We start from the raw sequence: 22,685 nt of genomic DNA, 5'->3' as shown, positions 1-22,685 counted from the left end.
AAGAATCCACTTGAACATACAATCTATGTTATCAAAACCCAGGCATTAGAATGGTTGATCCCTTGTAATACCTTATTTACTTTTTCCTGTTTGCAATATTTAAAAAGTAAGCATAGGTAAGAAATAAACTAATTCTACTATCTCTAATATCTATGTTAATATGATCTTAAGGAGATAATGCCATAATTTATATAAAGTTCTCTAATATTGGAAACACAAATTCACTTCAAATTGCCATTTTGTGTAAAAACGACATTGACCTTCAGGTGAGTAGCTTTCATTGCAACTCTGGCATCTATAGTTGAATTTACTTCTGTGGACAACATTTGTTCATTCATGACTTCATTCAACAAATATTCCCCACACAATTAGTAATTCCATAGAGTACATTATTCAACCCCCAAGAGCAACCCACTCCATGGTCTGTAATTTTCTTCTAAGACCTCAAAGCCATTGATTCGGTCATGATATTGATCTATTAACAATGAGTTTTTCATTTGCAAGTGTGAAAAATGACCAGAAAGCACTGCTGGCCATGTTTGACCAATTTGTATAACTGGGATGCTAATAATTTAGCTCACTTTAATGTTCTAAAAAGAAAACAGAGGCCGGGCATGGTAGCTCAAGCCTGTAATCCCAGCACTTTGGGAGGCCGAGACGGGTGGATCACGAGGTCAGGAGATCGAGACCATCCTGCCTAACACGGTGAAACCCCGTCTCTACTAAAAAAATACAAAAAACTAGCCGGGCGAGGTGGCCGGCGCCTGTAGTCCCAGCTACTCGGGAGGCTGAGGCAGGAGAATGGCGTAAACCCGGGAGGCAGAGCTTGCAGTGAGCTGAGATCTGGCCACTGCACTCCAGCCTGGGCGACAGAGCAGACTCCACCTCAAAAAAAAAAAAAAAAAGAAAACAGAATGTGTTAAAAGACTTGTAGTCATGAAGTGAGTAGCTCACAATATCTCACATGAAGATAAGCTTTCTATATCCAAGATCACTCTTTCTGAAAACAGCCTGAATCACATCAAACAGAGAAAAGAGTAAACCTTTGGGTCCAGTACCGTGTCACATTGTTTCTTTCTAGTTCATAAACTCCAAAGGACTCAGATAAATCAAGAGAACAGTTAAACTCATCATTTCTTCATGAACTCAAATTCCAAGGTGAAATAGCTAGTCTAAGTACTGCACTGTTTAAAGGAAATATTTTTGTGAATTCCAACGAAGCTCTTGAAGAGTACTGTCTTTGGGTCATTTGCTTTTTCTGTTTGTTTGAATTTCAACATCTACAGACACTCCTGGCAAAATAGGCTATTTTCTTTTGAATTCTTAACTATGCCACTGATTAATTATCAAGATAGGATTACTTCTGAGGTTAAAACAGACCCTTGAGATTTGGTGGTTCACTGCATTCACTTCCTCTAAAATTCTAGTAGTTCATGCTTGTGAAATTTCCTTAACTTGACCTAAGTTACTTGATATGGAAAATAAACTACACTAATCAAATTATTTAAGCATCTCACTATTTCCCTATTTGGGCAATCATGGAAATCATGTCAGTTAACTTATTGAGGACTCTAGTACTGTGATTGGCAGAAGACCTAAGGAATTTAAACAGAACAAAACAAAGTGGAAAAGCCATATCAAATTAAAACTCAAAACAAATAAAAACACTGGTGATTCTAAAACATCCCTCCACTAAACACATTTGATATTTCAGGCTTGTATTTTATTTTTTTCCACATGGATGAGAAATATGAAAATGAAATTTGTTACTTTTTCTTAATGTGCTTATTCTAATGCAAGCCTCGTAGTACTAGTGAGAAGCAGAATTTCAGGACTGGTGTCTTCTAGTTCACTTGTAGTGGCAGTCGTTTCTCACCACAAATCCTTTTTGAGGGAGGATAATATTAACAAGTCATTTAATAAAGCACTTGCAATCCCCATGCAATTGACAATTGTGAGACACTAGAGCAGCAGCTGATCTACTGATACTAAATAACTCCTTTAAATATGAAAAAGATATTATTTATTTTTTCTTACATCAAAAATGAAATCTAATCTAACTCCAAATTTTTTAATGTGCCTTATAAAGATCTTTTCCTCAACAAATCTTATCTGTACTCTTCTTGAAATAAATTGAAATCTTTTTCAAATATTTACTATGTATCAAATAAATCACTTGCCATTCCATCTATACCTAAAAGGCTGTGGTTTGATCATTTTATTTTTTCTGAGCATTCTATAAAACATATTATGTATCTGAACGACCATAAAATACTATTCTTGCAACATTGCCAATTTCAAAATGCCCTGTTGAATAGTTTATCATTGGTGTTCTCCATTTCCTTTCTTGATCCTCTTTGAGAATCAGCCAAGCAAATGCTAGCTAAATTTATTTGCACTTATGTGTCTTACCCTGAACATTTCTTACTGAAAGGAAATCACAGGGCCAGAATGAATAAAACCCAATTTTTGGCTGAGGCTCTAATAGCATGGGGTAATATTAGATGAAAAATAGAGACTGAGGGAATGTAAACATTAATTTATTCAGTTCAACTGATTTTCTTCCTATTAAGGTGCATTCTGTTAGATAGTTTTCCTCCTACTTACTAAATAGTTAAGCCCTGACATTATTAAGAAAACTGCAATTCACATCACTAAGGCTAATGTCACCCAAAGATAACTTGCTATTTTAAATAATATGGAAACTGCATTGGGATGACAGATAAGTATAACAATCCCTTTTATTTTTAACTGCTTTTGATGTGTTCCAGACTTTGAATATTCAGACAGAGGAATAATGGAAAAGTTATTTTTCCCCTTAAATCACACCTCCACACCCCAAACTACTATTCCTCCACCCTCACCCCTGAACTTTTTGAACAAAATTGATCGATCAAACTCTCCTTTTCTTGCCTGGAGAACAGTCCTGGACTGAGCTTCAGAAGATCTCAGATCACTGACATTCTTTCTAGAAGAGTACTCCACGATATATTTCTAAGTAATATTCCTTCTCTTCTTGGGGGAAATTAGAGCAGATTTCTACCTGGTGCCATATCAACTCAAGGATAGAGTCAAATACAGAGAGGCTCTGTCATTTGTCTTTGGATCTCCTTCTGTTGAGTATTTATGCTGAGGCTTCACAGTAGGATCACATTTCTGTCACAGACCAGCAGTGGGAAACCAGGACTAGACCTACAACTCATACTTTCCAGCATGTTGTATCATCCTTTTAAATATCCAGCATTATTCCCCCCCCCAAAACAAAAAAAACCTTAGTCAGGATTTCCAAATAACACCATTGTTCAAAACAAAATGTACATATATTATTCTTCCAATGAATCTTTCTACAGGGCAAAAAGAAGCAATTGTCCACAATAGCCATTATTGACTGTTTAAAGAACTTACATTAGCTGTTTTAGGGTAGACATATTAGAAATATATTATCCTGGTTTTTCGTCTTAGAATGTTTTGATTTTTCCTCATTCTGGAAGGGTATTTTCTCCTGATGGAGAAGTCTTAGCTGACAATGTTTCTCCTTTTTGTACTTGAAAGATGTTGTGCCACTTCCTTTTGGCCTCCATGGTTTTAGATGAGAAATCTGTTGTCTTTTGTTCTTTAATAGGTAACGTGTTGTTTCTCTCTGGGTACTTTCAAGGTTTTTCTTTGTTTTTACATTTTACAAATTTAATTTTGACATATCTTGGCACAAATTTGTCTAATTTTATGCTATTTGAAGTTAGCTAAATTTTCTGAAGTGTAAATTTATGTTTTTTACCAAATTTGAGAACTTTTCAGTCATCATTTCATGCAATACTTTTTCAATAATGTTCTTTTTTTTAAATCTCCTTCTGGGCCTTTGATAATATGCATACTAAATCTTTTGGTACTGTTTCACAGGTTCTTGATATTCTGTTAATTTTTTCTCAGTCTATTTTCTCTCTGTTGTTAAGAGTGGAAAAATTCTATGGATCTGTTTTCAATTTCACTGATTCAATCTGTCATCTCCATTCTATGATTAAGCCCATCCATCAGGTTGTATTATTATTATATTTTTTAGTTCTATAATTTCCATTTGGTTCTTTTTGTATAATTGCTGCTTCTCCACTGAGACTTTTTGTTTCTTAAATTTGTGTCAGGGAATTTGTCATTGTTACATAAAATATTTTTGTAATTACTGCTTTAAAATTCTTGTCACTTAATTCCAACATCTGATTCACTTGGGTGCTGGTGTCTGTTCATTGTCTTTTCTCACTCAAGTTGGAATTTTCCTGTGAGTTTCTTACTGCATGCTGAACATTTTGGGTATTAGATTATGTAACTACAGATTCTATTCAGTCTTTTATTCAAGGCAATTGCCCTGTTGATGTGTAGTGTGAGTGTGAGAGTCAGATATACTTAGCTTTACCCCTTTGTTGCTGCAGAAGTGGGTTAGAAATTTAGCTCACCACTAGTTTCTGATCACACCAGTGGGAAGTGGAGTGCTAACTGATCCTGTGTCCCACCACCTTCTTCTGCCTCATTGATACCTGATAGAGATGGAGGCTCAGCTTCCCACCATGCCCTTCTGACACCATAGTGGGGGAAAGTGGAGTAGCAAGGCATTGTACCTCCTCATTCAGTCTTGTTGCTGCTGGATACGCATAGGTGTTCAGCTCTCTCCTGCATCTGCTGACTCCAGGAATGTTAACTAGTCCTGACTTGCAACACATTTTCCAGTCTTCATGTTGAGTGGGGGTAGAGGTTCAGGTCCATGCATAGAAAGGCTCATATCACCCAATGGAGGAAAGAGTGCATCACTGCTTGTTTTCACAGGGTGGAGGGGTAAGGTGGAAGATTACTTCCTTGCTCATTCCCACTGGAACCATGGGGACCGAAGGAGGATTTTCTGTTAACGCTTGGATGTAGTTGGGCCAAAAATGTTTTCTGTTGATAGGTCACCTTTTCTTACATCTTGGTGAGGACGAATAGAAATCTTGTGTGTTGTTTTGAGTGTCTGCTGGCAGTTTGCAGTTGAAGGCTTCTGCAGTGTTCTGTCTAGGATATATAGGAGGCAATTACAAAAACTGAGGTGACTCACCACTGTGCTGCTCCTCAAGTCCTGAGGTCCCTAGGCAGTCTATCGTCTTTCCACTTTTCAGTGTCTTTCTATGCTTGTTTGTTGTAGTATATCTGGAGTTTTTATAATTTTTCAAGAGAGAACATGGGAGGAGTGAGGTCTACTCCATCTTGGCTGGAATCAAAAGTCCCACTGCAGATTTTTTTTTACATATATACACACACACAAAAATTAGTGAACTCAATTCAATGCTAATAAGAAAACTTCATGTAGTCTCCATATTTTAATGTAGACCTTATTATGTGTAATTCGGGAACAAAAGGAAAAAAATTTTACTAAGAAACTATTTCCTGTGCTATTTTGTAAGTTTGTGGGCACACAAATCATTATTTATACCTGAAAAGTCTTTTGCCATTTCCAGCTCAGTGGTTCTTTCATAAATATGTTCTTTGTTTTTGTTGTGAATAAAGCGAGACCATACCATGAAAGAAATATTTCAATTCTTACTATAATTTGCAAATTGTTTTATGATAAAAACAGAGTCTTTAGGCACCTCAGGGACCTGGGACAGGAACAATGGACCCTGGTGTACAATATATAAGAATAAGTGAGGTGAAGGAGATAGGATAGACTCTTTGAAGTTGAACTGAGATTGGTGGTATTGGTGTGAATTCACAATTTTTATTTTTATATATATATATATATAAAATTGGATATAGAAATAGATGCACAGGTGGGTAAATTTATAAGTGTGTATGTGGGTATATGTGTGTGTGTATGTGTATGTGTGTGGAAGGTGTTTCCTGGTTCTATACTGTATTCTCTGAGAAAGACTAGAAAGCAATGACACTACAGTAGCAATGAGCATACTGAGAAGCCAGATGTTATTTTCTAAATATTATGTCCCCACAAAAGGAACCAGGGAGTCCTGGAGAAACAACTGATCTCAGAATCAGAGCAAAAAAAAAATGTACAAGAACCTTGAACACTTTTTTGTGTGAAAAAAAATAGGAATTGCTTAAAGAATGATGGGGAAATATCAAGAAACCAGCTTAGGGATGCTTTTATTAGCCAAATCTAGAAAAAAAGTAGCATTGAAAAAAGTATGATAGTAAAGGATTATAACCAGTTGGAAAATAACAATCTGTAAGTACATGCTGATCTGAGTGAATGAATGAATAAGTGAAGGAAAAATCTCTATCTGAGGGTAGTATGCCAACTAATCAGAAATTATTGATTTTAAAAATGACTGGCTTTGGCTACCTCATGGTAACAACTGATTCAGACAAAAATTATCAAAATATACTCAAACCCTCTTGTGAATGTTTGATACGGAGTAGAATAAATAGTTATAAAGTATCTTTTCATTCAATACTTATTAAAATATTTGAAATGCAAAAACATCATTAATTATTCTTAAATTGTAGAAATCTGGCAGACACTTGGCTAACCAAGTGGTAAAACCAACATCACATGCATCTATTGAAATAATATAATGAGAAGAATACGGGATCTTCTGGGGTGCTCCTACCAAAAAATGCATAACCTGAATCAAGCAAACCCCAAATGAGGAATATTCTACTCAGTAACTCGTCTATATGCCTCAAAAAATGTTCAGATCATGAAATTCAGGGAAAAATAAAACCCAGAGGAACTGTTACAATTTAGGAGGTTAAAGGGATGCGACAACTCAATGACTGGATCCTGAACCAGAAAGGAAAGAGTTTATAAATAATATTATTGATGCAATCCACACAATCTGAATGGGGCCTATGAATTGGATGGTATTATTTTATTGGTGTTGATTTCCTCGTGTTTATGATTATACTTTGATTATATAAGAGCATGCTTTTGTGTGTGTGAAAATGTATACTAAAATACTTAGAGGAAATGGGGCATTATATCTCCAACTTTTGAACAATTAAAAAATAAAAAATGTATATATATGCACACACATATCTATGTATAATATATGGAAGGGGAGAGAGGAAGATGGAAGAGAGAGAAATCGAACAGGTAGAGAGAGAGACGGGGAAATATAGAAAAATTCTTATACCTGGGATATCTGCATGAAGAGTATATGTAGGAGAAAGAAGATTTTCAGTTTAGGGCAGTGTCTCTTTTGATTTCCAGTACTGATGTTTCAGTTCCAATCCTTTGGTAATTGAACTTGGAAATGAATAAATTTGGATAGTAAGAGATTTTACATTTGCTAAGATGATAAGATTTCATTAATAATGACTTGACTAAATAATGCTTACTATAGAGGATTTAGGTTTGCATTCCTTTTTGCAAGCTAATGGTAGAAACTATTTTAAATCATTATTGTGATTGGCTCTGGGCACATTGACCCCCTGTGAATTTGACAGAGTCATACAACCTTCTTTGACTAGTGAAATGTGAGCAGAAGTATCATGTTTCCTTTCAGGTGAAAGTTTTAAGAACCAGTGTGCGAGTCATTATTTTTATTTCTCTTACTGACCAAGGAAGCCTGTGTCATACTGAAATGAAGTTTCCTTCATCTTGGGACCTTGAGTAAGCTGAATTTAGAGCTTAACTGACCAATGATTGATATCAAAATAAATGATGAATTAACTTTGATATTTTGGTGGCTGTTTGTTAAGGTCGTATAACCTAGCTGGTTATAATCACTTGCCTTGACAGATCGTCACTATATGACAGACACCATGCTTAGTGTTTATGTAGATTAGCTCACTGAATATAATCATCCATGAGGTCGGTTTTATTGCCTCCATTTCACACATGAAGAAAGTGAATCTCAGAGAGATTAAGTAACTTGACTAAGGTCACAAAGCTAAGCTGTGGCAGGACTGGAAAAGATATCTTCAAACACAGAATAATATCATAAATTGTGAAACATGCTGTCCACTTGCATATAATCATTGGAATAACAGTGAGAAATAAATCGCATCCAATCATTAGGCTAATTTGAAGGAGCTTTTCTTATCAGCTGTTGGCATGCTGAGCTTGTGGTGGGGAACGCTAGGGGTCCAGAAGAGTCAGAGATCGCTAAGTGAAAAATAGTTCACTTTTGAGCTTCTCCTATCTGTGTGACCTTGGATGACTTATTTAAACCTCTCAAGTCTCTCTTTCCCATATACAAAATGGGGTGAAAAAATGTCAACCACAATGGACTACTCTGAGACGTAAATTAATTACATTTGAAAAATACTGGTAAATTAGTTCTCTTTTTTTCTTCCGTCGATTGAGGGATTCTCTCTCTGTCTCTTTCTTTCTATATGATAACTGGTTTAGAAACAGCCTATGATGCAGACAGTTTGATAATTCACAAACCTCCCGGTTACTTCAAATTAATATGATCTCAAAAGTTAAAAAAAGAACAATTTTCACTAAACATTTTTTGTGGAACTTCATACATAAAAGATTACAGGATAAGAAATACACTGCTTTGTGATATATGGAGTAGAATCGCAGGCTTTACAATTCCAGTCATATAATTTCCTAAATTGTCTGGTTTGAAAATTTGGGCTATTCAGATTACCTCTGCCATGCACACATGAGTAGCTCTCCATTCTCTGGGAGGGTGGTCTTTTCCAGGAACTTTCAGTTGCAAGCTATTACAGGAAAATCTATTCTCTGGCCAGTCCTCTGGTTCCCTATTTCCATTTAAGCATGTTTGTCAGTCAATAAATTCCTGCCTTTTGCATGTCTCTCTATATATCTGGTGTTCTTCATTAAACAATGAAATACTCAAGCATTTTCCACTTTCTTGACTTCAGCTGAAACGTGTTTGGCAAGGCATGAACGTAACTCAGCCTGCTCTTTATGGCTTAATGGGGAAAAGCCATTCCATGCCAATGTGAATTTCCTCACTGTTCTGTTATGCTCACTGACACCAATGGGTGCTTTCTTCTTAAATAAAATGGAAATATTCTGATATTGCCAGACAATTACTTGATAGTACTTGGCTTTTGTTTATACATTTACCAATGATCCCACTGGAAGCTCCCTAATAGAAGTAGTGTTGGCCAAACTAAAAGAGCCCTTGGAATTCCACTAACATAGGCTGCTTGCTTTTCCCCTTTCTTGTTTATTTTCAGTCTATAGTTTGATTAGGTTAAATTTCCTTTATTTAGACTTCAGCAAGAACAACTGACATAAAGAAAAGTAGGTTCTCTGAAACTTAATTTGAAGAGACAGTGAAGTAAATCACTGACATAAAAATATCAGGTCACATACACAGGCTTATTCATTCTGTGAACCAAATGGCCCTAGAGGAGCACTCCTTAATTCCAGCACTAGGACAAGCATGTGTCCACAGGTCAACTGGCACCCTGGAATTCAGAGGAACTGTGGCGCTGTGATTTTCTGTTTGGCAAACTGTAGTTTCATTGTAAAATTAAGGTTTGGCAACATGTTTGACATCAGATGGAAATACGTGCATTTAGTCAACTCCACACTTGCACAATACTGTTGAAAGTACTCTGAGTACATGACTTTGAACTTTTTCTGCAAGAACAAGAAGAAACTCGAATCAATGTGGAATGATAACGAGAGCTGTTTTCAAGATTCACTTGGTCCATCATTCAAGATGGCTCAGTATTTGTTCAAAAGTCTTCCAAAACAAGGATAGTTTTTATATTTCTAGGGAAAATAAGTGGAGGAGGTAAAGTTTTTCCCCATGATCTCATGTACTTTTGTCACTAGGATACAGTCATGTTATCATCCATTTCTTTCTCTTCCTACTGCTATGACTTTTATTTGGCCACTCAATATTTAATCATCAGTCTCCACCTGGACTAGTATAGTAACATTTTCATAAGTCCCTACACTCCCCTGCATTTAAAATACTGCAGTTAGTTTACTGTTCCCTAAGGAACAACTTCAATATCATGTACTCATCTGTTCAAACACTTTAATGGTTTACCACTGCCATCCCAGGAATAGCTGCACCACATAGTAGTCAACCCCTTCTACAATGTGACCTCAACCTTCATACTGAATATGTCATATTCCCCTTCATGTACAAACACACGTATATAGCATTTCCACACATGTCCATAGTTCCTTGTGCCATGTCTTTGCTGTTTACGTTCTTTGGGACTACCTTTCTCTATCTTTTTATGCTTAGATTGTACACATTTTTACCACTCACTGAAAGTATTGCTCCCATATGAAGTCTTTCTTTATCCTAAGAGTTTTGCAATAAAAAAACCTTCTCTCCTATAATAATATATCTATTTAAATTCATATGATTTTTTTCTTATGGATATCTAAAAGATATATTTTGTTGAAATTCTCCTTTGAGGAATTTTATTTGTAAGTTTTAGAGTTGTTTATAAAATATAGATATGGGTTTCATATAAAACTTTAGATGGGCACATATGTTATTGAGGTTCTATATAGTTTAAAAGATTTAGTCTTTCAAATTACCTCCTACAGAATGAACATGACTCACTCTCCTTTTCCAATTATATAATTCTATTTTAAAGTGGCCTTTTCTCAATAAATCACATGTGAAAATCATTTTTAAAAAACCATTTGCTGATGAGTCCTCCACAAATGTAACAGTGTGTGTATCATTTTTCTAGTCATTTATTCTTTCAATTTTGTCCCAAAGTTATTTACCTAAATGTCTTCTCCTTTACTAGTCTCTTAGTTTGTTGAAGAAAGAATGTATGCCTGATTCGTCTGCAGTTTCCTGAAATTCTGGCAACATAATGTTACATAAATTGTGAGTAAAATAATGGCTCAATCAATCTTATAAGTCATTGTTGTCACCTTTCCAATTTAAAGTCTATGTAAAGCTTAGGTAGTTATATTATGCAAGACAAAAACTGTGCAAAACACAAATGTTTTGGATGATAAAAAAATGGATAATTCACACTGGTAAGTAATTTAGAAAAGTCTATTTAGCTTCCACAATTTTAAATATAAGCAAGCAACACATTCCAACTTTCCCCATAAAAACAGGTATCTAGAAAGAAATTAAACTAACTTGGAAAATAAGTAATATTATATTTTTTACAAGCCTCATTTTTTAATAAATTCAGTCACATATTTTTAAGTAATTTTTCCGTAAATTTTGCTATCATATTACTTTATGGATAAGGTCCTTATATAAACATATGAAATATTTGCAATGGTATTAATATTTTTTATTCCTCTGAGAGTAGGATATCTGTTAATTTCTGTTGCTTCATGTAAAAAGGAGTTTTAAACTCTGTTTTGAGACATTGTACAATTGCTATTGAGATAAAAAGAAGTTACATGAGCCCAAATTTTGATTGTCGAAGAAAGTGAGGAGAAAAGGACACAAACAATTCTTTTTGACGTACTTCAGCCTTTACTTTCATTTTTCTCCCACTTTGACTCCTCTGCCATTACCATTTGCCAAACAGAGTTGCCTACATAGTAAAAAGAGAGAGGCTGTGTGATTTGTTGCACCTGTCTTCAAGATTTTGACCACCTTCTACTGGAGGTACAGTAGCATGCTATACAGGCCAGAAGGAGCTACCAGCATGTGGGGGAAACAATCAGGTTTATTTGAAATCCCCATGTTCTGACTATTTGATTTTCTAGGTCCTTCAAAGAAAGTACTGTCTAGCATAAACGTGAGGCAAAAGATGATGTCAGCCACATTTTTCAATAGGACAGATTGACAAACAGAAAATAATTGCAAAGCTGTTTGCAAAAAGCAGAGGTAAAGCTCCTGCATATTTTATAAAATCTAGTACTCTAGGTCTTCTGGAGGTAGACTGAGATCCAAGATTGCCAAAGTCTTTATTTTATTCACCCTCACATAAGAATGGAAGAGGAGGGGGTCAGGAAATTCTTGTTTTCAATGTGAAAGCATGAAATAAACAGCATGGACCAGAAGTCACTAAACTCGTATTTCACAGTTTAGTCAAGGAGTGAAAGGGAGCAGCAACAGAAAACCTGCTTCAGTGGTTCCTCTTGGGGGATGGGGGTTGGGGGACCAAGCTGTCAGAGCCATTCGGAATATTCTGGAATATTATTTGCTTTTGGTTTATATTAAAAGCTATATAGCGATGATGCCAATGTTAGTGACAAGGTAATTGTCTAACATTTCTATGGATCTTCTCATCAACATTTTGAAACTCTTAGGGTATTTATGTTTTTTTTTTTATTACTCTTTGGATGTTGTGTGGTCAACTATCTTGAATAGCCCAGAAATTCAGGAATATCTGTGGTAGCCAAGATCATAGGATCGAGGCAAGGGTCACTGTGTCAATTCCCACTGACGCATGAGCAAGCTCTTTTGGCCCCACCTCACCCCCCACCAGGATGAGTCACAGTGGCCACTCTAACAGTTATCAGTGCTGCCAAGCCGAGTTTCTGACTTGGGGGAGGAGCAATGTGGACGAAGTCCAGGAGAAGAACTGCTCAGGCGCTTCACTTCTGTTCCCTCCCTTCTGGCTCTATCTTTGCCCTACTGATGGACTTAAAAGTCCACCATCTTTATTAAAATTCTAGTTGCGAAACTTTGATTTCTTTACCTTCTGATAATGGACTAAGATTGTCTGAGGTGGAGGAAGGATTGGGGAGAACATGAATCAGAATGTTTTATAAAAATCTCTCTCTCTTTTTCTCTCTCCCTCTCCCTCCCTTCTCTTAAATGGTTTACCACAAACGATCTTTTAAAAAAAGCAGCTGTGGGGCTTTGTTAAGTCAGCTGAGACAAACCCAGTGGCCTTTGTTTTTTTTGACAATGAGATATTCCATGTTGCAATGCAGAACAAAGCTTATTTTTGATAGAAAAAAAAAATGCATCTTCCTAGTCGCACTATTTTGCGTTGTAGTAATTCACCGTGAATTACCCAATATATGGCCATCCCATCATACTCTTTTTGCTTTAGCTTATGGCGACAGATTCATATCTTAGAGCCTCCATTTTTAGAAAATCTTGTAATAAGACCTCAAATTATAAATACTAACAGCCATTATTACTAATAATTACACAATTACTAATAATTACATTATTTAATATTGCATTATCAAAGTGGAAAGCATTTCTGTAACGGTCAATAAAGTGTTATATGTGGAAGACTACCTATAGCCTATTTGCAGTCATTTGTCTTCCTGTAAAATGTGTATAATTTGAAAAACATAGTGTTATAGATATAACCAAAATTACACAGTTCTCTGATCATCCTCTCCCAGTTAATGCTACAGTTTTAAGTTTAAAACAAGAAGTAACACTTAAAAGCAAGATGAAAGTAGAACATGTTTATAATCTCGCACTACTGTTCCATTATTCATAAACATTTTGAAGGAAGATGGGCAGGTACAAGGAATCCAGGGCCCCTGTTTTTCCTGCCCCTCTGCAGCCACCACCCTTTGAGTACTCACTTGCTGGAGATTATAGCCCAGCCCCTCCTCCATCCTTTCCATCCCACTACCCCTATACCATATGTAATATGTCTAGAATTGAAACATCATCTTAGACCACTTGCCTCATGCAGAAAACACTATTGTACTCTACATAGTCAGAGCTTAGAGGAACACTGAAGTACTTCTTTGGTTCAGATTGCCAGTATACTTTCATGAGTCTGTTTTCCCTACCATTGGTCCTTCTCTCCAAAGATCTCTAGGAAAGATTTGTCCCCTGACGCCACTCTTATTCCACCACAGGTATAATGGCAAGTTTTGATTGAGTTCCTCTTGATCTCAAGAAAGTTGTTGCTAAGGCTGATTTTTCATTTCCCATCTCTGGTTCTCATACACTGCTATTCTTACCTAATTTTCCCAAGGCCTTCATATTTTTTCAGCTCCTAAAGAAAAATGATTTCTCTTCCTCACTCTCTGTCTCCTCTCTAATTCATTTCTTATTCTCTACTTTCTACACCAAAGTTATGGCTCATTTCTATTGTTTATCTGAGATTTTTTTCTGCCCTCAGGTTCACAAGCTGCAACCCTAGCATTAATGAGTATATGCACTCATCCATTCCAAATAGACACATACAAAAATGATATTCTGTTTACAAAGGTTTCATGGACTACTTATAATGGAAGTAATTTCTTACTATTTTCTATGGTGCTACATATTTTAGTTTTGCCTATGAAAGTTTGGTTACCATTAAAAATTTCCAACTTATCTACAGGTAACATATTAGCATATCGAATAAAAATAGTGTAAAAATTGGGTTAATGATATTTTTTCTTTTTCATTTGAAATTACTCATCTTCTTCCACATGACCATTTCTTTGTTACCTATAGAGAAAACAGAAGACTAGAAAGCAGTTTATGCACGGCCACACAAAAATGGAAGGAGGCTCAAACTAGTGATATGTCTCTTTTGACAGAGGACCATTAAGGGTTCTTATTAAAATGCAGTTACCAAATGGCATTTTTGTGTGTGGCACTCTACGACTACTCACTTGCTAGAGGATATAGCCCAGCATGCAACACCCTCTATGAGGTATAACAGAAACAGACCTGAAAAGACACTACGATTCTGCCCTCTTGTTATAAAATTACCTCTTTAGAAGTGCAAATCAAAACCACAATGAGATACCATCGCACACCAGTTAGAATGGTGATCATTAGAAAGTCAGGAAACAACAGATGCTGGAGAGGATATGGAGAAATAGGAACGCTTTTACACTGTTGGTGGGAGTGTAAATTATTTCAACTATTGTGGAAGACAGTGTGGCGATTCCTCAAGGGTCTAGAACTAGAAATACCATTTGACCCAGCAATCCCATTACTGGGTATATACCCAAAGGATTATAAATCGTTCTACTATAAAGACACATACACACATATGTTTGCTGCAGCACTGTTCACAATAGCAAAGTCTTGGAACCAACCCAAATGCCCATCAATGATAGACTGAATAAAGAAAATGTGGCACATATATACCATGGAATACTATGCAGCCATAAAAAAGGATGAGTTCATGTCCTTTGCAGGGACATGGATGACACTGGAAACCATCATTCTCAGCAAAGTAACACAGGAACAGAAAACCAAACACCACATGTTCTCACTCATAAGTGGGAGTTGAAGAATGAGAACACATAGACACAGGGAAGAGAATATCACACACTGGAGCATGTCATGCACGGGGGTCTGGGGGAGGGATAGCATTAAGAAAAATGCCTAATGTAAATGACAAGTTGATGGGTATAGCAAACCAACATGGCACATGTATACCTATGTAACAAACCTAAACATTGTGCACATGTACCCCAGAACTTAAAGTATAATAATAATAAAAAACCCTCTTCAGTAAAAAGTTATTGGCTGCGGATGAGTATGGGCTCCATCTTGGTACCGCTCTAGTTCTGGCCAAAATGGACTAAGCACACTGCTTCTACCTATGCCACTAATTACAAATAAAAACCCAAGGTAGAATACACAGAGCAACTATCTGAGGGCCCTGAAAATAAATAATAACAGACAAATTGGGGACCAAAGTAAACACCAGAAGAATTACCTATACAGTGGTGAATTTCCTGTTTCAGTTATTTATTTTCACTGTGGTCTTCTGGCTGAGACTCTAGGGCAGCTCAAATCTCTGACTGCACAGTAGTAATGAGCAGACAAAATTCAAGAGAACCCCACCCTCCTTGTTTTGGCCACACATCAGAAAGAAGGACCTCTGTGGGACAGAGATGGTAGGGGGTGTGTAGGGAAGCTTTAAAAAATTTTTAATATAAACTCTCTTGTCTGGCTCTAGGCAAACCCCAGTCATGATCAGAAGCACTCTTACACCATTGTCACCTAAAACTCTGAGAAAAACCCCTCTCCTCTGACCAGACGACCCTATGTTCCAAAGAGTGAAGAAAACAATCCTCATTATTTTTCTCGCTCCCAGTTGTCTAGCCTCTCACTCCCAAGGTAGACCCAGTTTGGCAGACTCCAATAGCATGCAGTAGTCAGAACTTCCACTTTTTAGAAGAAGGCCAGGTAAAAGGGTCTCAAGGAGGCCTGATGGTGTGGGGAAATCACAGAGGGAGCTTTGTGGGGAAAATCATAAGATCTCGAAAAAATTTCTTTAAAAAAAAAAATTAACTGAAAAACAGCCTCAGGTAGGTCCTTCAGAAGGTGTTCCAGAAGAAGGCATTGTTAGCCTGGGAGATGGCAGCTCCATCGGTGTTCTTGCTCCTGGAGACCTTCCACTGGGACAGGATGTGGAAGTGGAAGACAGTGACATTGAAGATCCTGGCCCTGGGTACGCCTAGGCTAATGGGTGTGTTTGCATCTTAGTTTTTAACAACCATGTTTAAAAATTTAAAAAATAATAATAATAATTGAAAAATAAACTGCTTATGGAATAAGGATATAAAGAAAGTAGATATTTTGTGTAGCTGTACAACGTGTTTGTGTTTTAAGTTATTACAAGAGTCAAAAGCTGAAAAAAATTAATGTTTATAAAATTAAAAAGTTATAATAAGCTAAGGTTAATTTCTTATGAAAGAAAGAAAAATATTTTATAAATTTAGCATAGCCTAAGTGTTTGTGAAGACTACAACAGTGCACAGTCATGTCCTAGGTCTTCACATTCACGCACCACTCACTCACCCAGAGCAACTTCCAGTCCTGCAAGCTCCATTCATGGTAAGTGCCCTATACAGGTGTACCTTTTAATATTTTATCCTGTATTTTTACTGCTTCTTTTCTATGTTTCGGTAAATTTAGATACACAAGTACTTACCATTGTGTTACAATTGCCTACGGTATTCAGTACAGTGACATGCTGTGTAGGTTTGTGGCCTAGGAGCAGTAGGCCATGCCATCTAGCCTCGGTGTGTACAGTAGCCCAGACCATCTAGGTTTGCGTGTAAGTACACTCTATGATGTTTGCATAATGACAAAATCACTTAATGATGCATTTCTCTGAACATATCCCTGTCGTTAAGAGACACATGACTATATATATGTAAATATATCTGCACACATTTGTTAATTGTCTATTTCAACCACAAGAGACGGCATGACTGTTTTGTTAACCCCGTCCATATCCTTAGAACCTACAATAAAGTTTGGCATACTTTATGCCAAATGCTAAAATCATTTCTGCTGAAAGAATAAAGGAATAAGTAAGTTCAAATCATTTTCTAAGGGTTGGACAATATGAAATACAAAGACGTTAAAAAAGATTCCACAAAAGTGGAAAATTATAGGCAAATATCACTGTGAGTATCAACACAAATAAAGAAATACAGATACAATTCAACAATATGTTAAAAGTACCTTTGCCGCTCTCTACACCCACAATAGTGATAGAGAAAAATAGGAAAAAAAAAAAAGTTTCCTTGACGTAACTAAAAACTTGTAGATCTCATACTGAAGTGAGAATACAATGACACTACAAAGACTTCTATTAATGGGAGGGATAAGACAAAGATACCACATTAAAAAAATGGAACTGCTGGCCAATGGAAATAAATGAGAAGAAATAAAAGCAAAAATATTGGAAAGGAATAATCAAAATACGATTTTTTGCCAATGGTTTGACTACAATGAAAAACAAACAACTAGAAACAGAAAGAAATAATATAACTCAGTAGAGTGGCTGTTTATAAAATTAAAATACCCAAATTAGGGAGCATTGTTTTGTACAAAAATGGAATCTGACTAATGGAAGAAAAGACGTCATACATCAAAGCCTTAGAAATAACAAAGATAGTTTACTTAGTACTAAAAGATTCTACTAAGGGATGTAAATGAAGACTGGGATAAATAAAATGAGCATAAATGCAGATTTTATACAGTTTATTAATTCTCTCAACTCAATGTGAACCTAATACAAATGCTAACTGTATTTTTGATGCAAACTAAATATTGTTTTTTAAAATTTGAAAATATTAAAAAGAAAATATTTAAAAAGTCAATAAATCTGAAAAAAACAGGAAAGAGAGAAGTTTAAATATATCAGAAAATGGTAGTTATTGAAACATACGGTGCTGACACAAGAACAGACAAATACTTCAAGCTACAACATGGAGTCAATAAACAGGTCTGGTAGTTTACAAAATAATAAAAGTGGAATTTCAAATCTGCAAGATAAAACTGCATTATTCAATAAATGATGTAAGAAAAACTGGCTAGACAAAGGCAAACTCCTTATATCACCTTTCACATCAAAATAAATTTCAAATGGATATAATATTTAAATGTAAAAAGTAAAAACGTTAAGGTATTAAATATAATGTAGACTTCTTTTTTGGTAACAACTTTATGAGATATAATTCACCTACCATGCAATTCATTCATTGAAAATGTACAATTTATTTTTAGTATATTCACAGAGTATACAACCATCACCACAATCAACTTCACACTTACATTTTCATCTTTCTAAGAAAAACTCCCACACCCTGTAGCAGTCAAACTCCATTTCCCCTAACAACTCTTCTCCCAAGCCCTAGACAAACTCTTACCTATTTTCTGTTTCTGTAAGTTTGCCTGTTTTGAACATTTCATATTAATGGCATTACACAATATGGGTCTTTCTCCACTGGCTTTTTTCACTTAAGGATAGTGTTTTCAACGTCCACCCTTGTTGCAGCACGTGTCCGTACTTCATTCTTTTTATGGCTGAATAATATTTTGTTACATGGATATACCATATTTTATTTATCTATTTATCAGCTGATGGACATTTAGGTTGTCCATTTTTTAGGCTGTTATGAATAATGCTGCTACAAATACTCACATACAAATTTTCATGTGAACATACATTTTCATTTCCTTTGGGTACATACATAGGAGTGGAATTGTCAAGTTCTTTTAAGGCATCGCCTAGCTGTTTTATAAAATGGCTGCACCATTTTAGCTTCCTCCCAACAGTGTATGAAGATTCCAGCTTCTCCATCTCCTTGTTGATGCTTGTTATTATCTGTGTCTTTGACTATAGCCTTGTAGATTTCCTTTCTTTTTTATAATATTTGCATAACCATAAAAGGCAGCTTAGAGCAGCAGTTGAGTGCAGGCTCCATGGTAAGACTATCTTGGTTTAAATTGGAGTTCTACCACTTAGCAGGATGACCTATGCAACATTTGTATCTCAATTTACTCACCTGTATAAAAAGCAGTATTTAATTTTTAGGATTAAATGAGTTAATATGAGCTGATTGATTCAGCTAGTAAAGATACAGCAAGGCACTTCAGATTTAGAGGGTTTACTACTTACATATACAGCAAAAAGAAGAGTAGCCAAAGGTGCCAGCTCCCTGGTCCTCGTCCTACATACCTAAAAGGATGACACCAAAACAAAAAGAGCTGATGAGTGCCACACAAAGGTGTGGCATATTTCCTCATGGAGGAGCCAATTCTTGGCTACAGCTGAGCAGTTGTGTGGTGTGCAGCTATACCCTGAGAAGGTGAAAAAGAATGGTGCTTACCTTCAGGCCACCAGAGGTGATGAGAAAGCATTTCATGGCAGCCTCCCAGGGAAGAAAGGGCAGTGATGGGGAGAGGGCCAGAGAATAGCTCCTCACAAGCCTCTTATCCTCTTGTGTTCAGGATACAGGGATTCCTGCAGAGCCTCACATAAGCTTTGGTGCAAGCCTCGGTGCATGTGGCCTGGATGGGCAGGTACAAGGTCACCTGGGCACTCCTACACACAGGTAAAGCCCTTTGCACAGTTCCTCCTGGCCTATAGTCAAGGTCGGTAATGTGAGCTGTTACTACTAAATGGAGAACGTGCTCTAAGAATCACTCTAAACCAAAACCATCCAGAAATTATTGATAAAATTGACTGCATCAAAGTTAAACTTCAGGCATGGAAAAATTACATGTTGATTATGTCAGTAAATATATTCTAAATTGAGGAATGATCTACAATAAATATGCCAAAAGGCATATTCTCCTCATAAAGTTTTTCAAGTTTTAAGGGAAACCATAACAACCCAATTGAAAAATGAAACAGTTCTTACAGAGAAAAACAAAAACATGGTTCCACCCACCCCCAAAATGTTCAACCCCAACATTTACAACTTCCCACATTTACCAATCACTGTTCCATCTCATAGAGCTCATACTGTTTCTGTTGATTGTGTTGTAATATTTCACTATGTCTGTCTGTGTGCAGGGGAGAGGTTATTTGAGATAAAAATGTTTGAATTATTCAAAACACTATTGATCAAATTCCAGGTAACTTTCAGGGACTATGTGCATAGAATACTTTCATAGCTCAATTACTGCAGTTAAAATTATGTAATTTTAATAACACCAAATATGTTTCAAAACAATATTTTTAATAGATGCATTCTATTTCATCTTTAGAAATTACTACAAATTATTTAGCTACTTCTCTCTTGCTAGATGTTTAGATCACTAAGAATATTCTTTGTATTTAATAATGTTATTCTAAACCTAGCCTGAAAAGTCCTTATTCATACTCTTCTTTCTCTTAAGACAAATTATTAGAAGTGAAATTATTGTGTCAAATAAGAACACTTTAAAGAACATAATGTTTTATTTACTTTGCTCCATGCAGGTGAGTAAAATTAAGAAAAGATTAGATCTAGGTCATATTACAATCCAATAAATAATCAAATATCACTTGCATACTGACTATAATAATATTTGCTCCAAAGAAAAAAAAATAAACTAAATTGTCCAAAAATGTTGTTTGGCAATGTACTAGAATCCAAACTTCCTTTTGTAAACAATTGGCATGGTATGTCCTGCCAGGACCAGAAGTTAAAATGTCCAAAAAATAAGCTGGCATTTATAAACTAAATTACACAATCTTGAAGGCCAGCTGGTTTGAACGCTCTGTATGTATTCACCAAGCAAATGGAAAAGAGCAGGTCAGAATGGAAACTGCTGATGGGACTCAGCCTCCCTCATTTTCCTTTTTTCTGCTTATACAATTTAAAATGCAGTTGAAGAAAACCATCCAACATTTTTGACTCTGGCTGTCAAAAAAATAGGAAATAGGTAAATTAAGCCCGTAATTTAAGATATTTCTGAGAAACTGGCATACCTAAGATCCTATTAATTATCGAGAATGATAAGGTGTTGAAATTAATTTCTCAAGTTTCTCACGGCTCTTATAAAACAATTAGCTGAAACTGATGTCTGGTAGAAATATGAGAACTACACTTAGGAAAGTGAAATAGAAATGATGTAAATTCAAATACAAAACCTGAAATTATTTTTCAAAATTCTTTTACTGTACATGTCTGTTAGCAGTTGACTTTCAGGTTATGCTGAGAAAAAGAGGGCTATTTTAACAGTTTTAAGTTTGAAATAAAAGTTCAGAAGAGATATAAGATTCTGAAATACTTTGACCATATATTAAAAAGTTTTGGCTCTATTTTAATCTAGAATATACAATACCTCCTAGATCTACATCAAAATGGCTTGAAGTTTCTGACTACATACTTCAGAAGATTGGCATATTAAAAAGTTGAAGAAAAAATTGTTAAAATGGCTGTGAGTTTATTAAAAAATATTCATTTTAGACATTGGATACCTTTTCTTAGTTGTAAAATCCTGGATCTTATACAGTTGAAATACTATGTTCAAACAGACTAAAAGGCTCTAGTTTTTAAAATTTTGAATCTTTTATTCCTATCATCTAAACTATTTATACAATCAGGGCTTATATTTACCCTTTATGAAAAATCAGTTTAGGCTATACTTAACCTTAGTCAGAGAAAGTTAAGAATTTTATCTTTAAACAGATTACTTTTTGGTTTTAAAAAGCACATTTTATTGACTACAGGTAAGTCTACTGAAGAGCGGGTGTGGGTGTATATATGTGTGTGCACATATTTTGTCGTACTGACATCTCATTGTAAGGTCCAGAAAAATTATTCAGAAAATATATAAAATGGACTTCATGGGCAAAATAACTGGGGTTAATAAATCAATTAATTCAGGCTATCTTCAATACAGTTCTTTCATATAAAATATTGATTTGTCATTAAGTCTCTCATATGCTGAAGAGAGAATTCTTCATACAGTGAATGACTGCACTAAATTGAAATTTCCTTCAATTCCAAAATTTCATGACATCACTCTTTTTTTGTTATGAAACTCATGTTTGTTTTAATCTGTCCTCAGATTTTGGCTCCATTCTCAAAATACCACCATTCCCATCTGTTAGTAACAAAATACAAATCTGCATTAGCGTTTTAGTTTTTTCACCTATTGGTTTATATATCTTCAAAAAGATTACAGGAATGAATGGCATTATGAGAAAGTTGGTACAAAAGCTTGCGAGAATATGAGACACGTTTTTCCAGATTTCCGCTACCTATGTTTCCTAGCTAGATTACATTTGCCACAAAAATACTGGAAGAAAATATTAATTAAAAGAACACAATACAGAAATATAAAAAGAAGGAAAAACAGCAACAAAAGTAATAACAGGGAAATTAATTTGCTTAAAGTTAATCTTGAATGGCTGGCATTTCAAAAGTAAATGGAAGAAGGAGGTAAATAAAGCTGTTTTACCAAAGTTCAAGAAGGGAACTCTAAAAGTCCACACGTTTTGAAATTTAGTGTTCATATATAAAATATAGTATGCTTTTTACTTTCATAGTGGGACTCTGGTTAGTGGAATAAAGGCTTAGGGGGCCAATGGAAATGGAAACACATGTGTATTGAAGGTCTGATAGTTTGGTAGATGGTGAGTCATTCTGGGACCTGGATTAAGCT

At 35.5% G+C, this 22,685-nt stretch overlaps 1 long non-coding RNA gene across 1 annotated transcript in view; it reads left to right on the top strand.

The window, feature by feature from the left end:
- Nucleotides 1-2,922: 2,922 nt before the first annotated feature.
- The window catches only part of LOC123575111 (uncharacterized), a 185,359-nt gene continuing 165,596 nt past the window's right edge, over nucleotides 2,923-22,685 (top strand). The window contains exon 1 of the long non-coding RNA XR_010577023.1: nucleotides 2,923-3,115. This is a non-coding gene — a long non-coding RNA (uncharacterized lncRNA). The remainder of the gene's footprint in view (nucleotides 3,116-22,685) is intronic.

Source organism: Macaca fascicularis, chromosome 8 (assembly GCF_037993035.2).
Source record: "Macaca fascicularis isolate 582-1 chromosome 8, T2T-MFA8v1.1".
NCBI classification, from domain to species: Eukaryota; Metazoa; Chordata; class Mammalia; order Primates; family Cercopithecidae; genus Macaca; species Macaca fascicularis.
The sequence above is the reverse complement of the archived record's forward strand: the minus strand, read 5'-3'. Positions and strand labels throughout refer to the sequence as shown.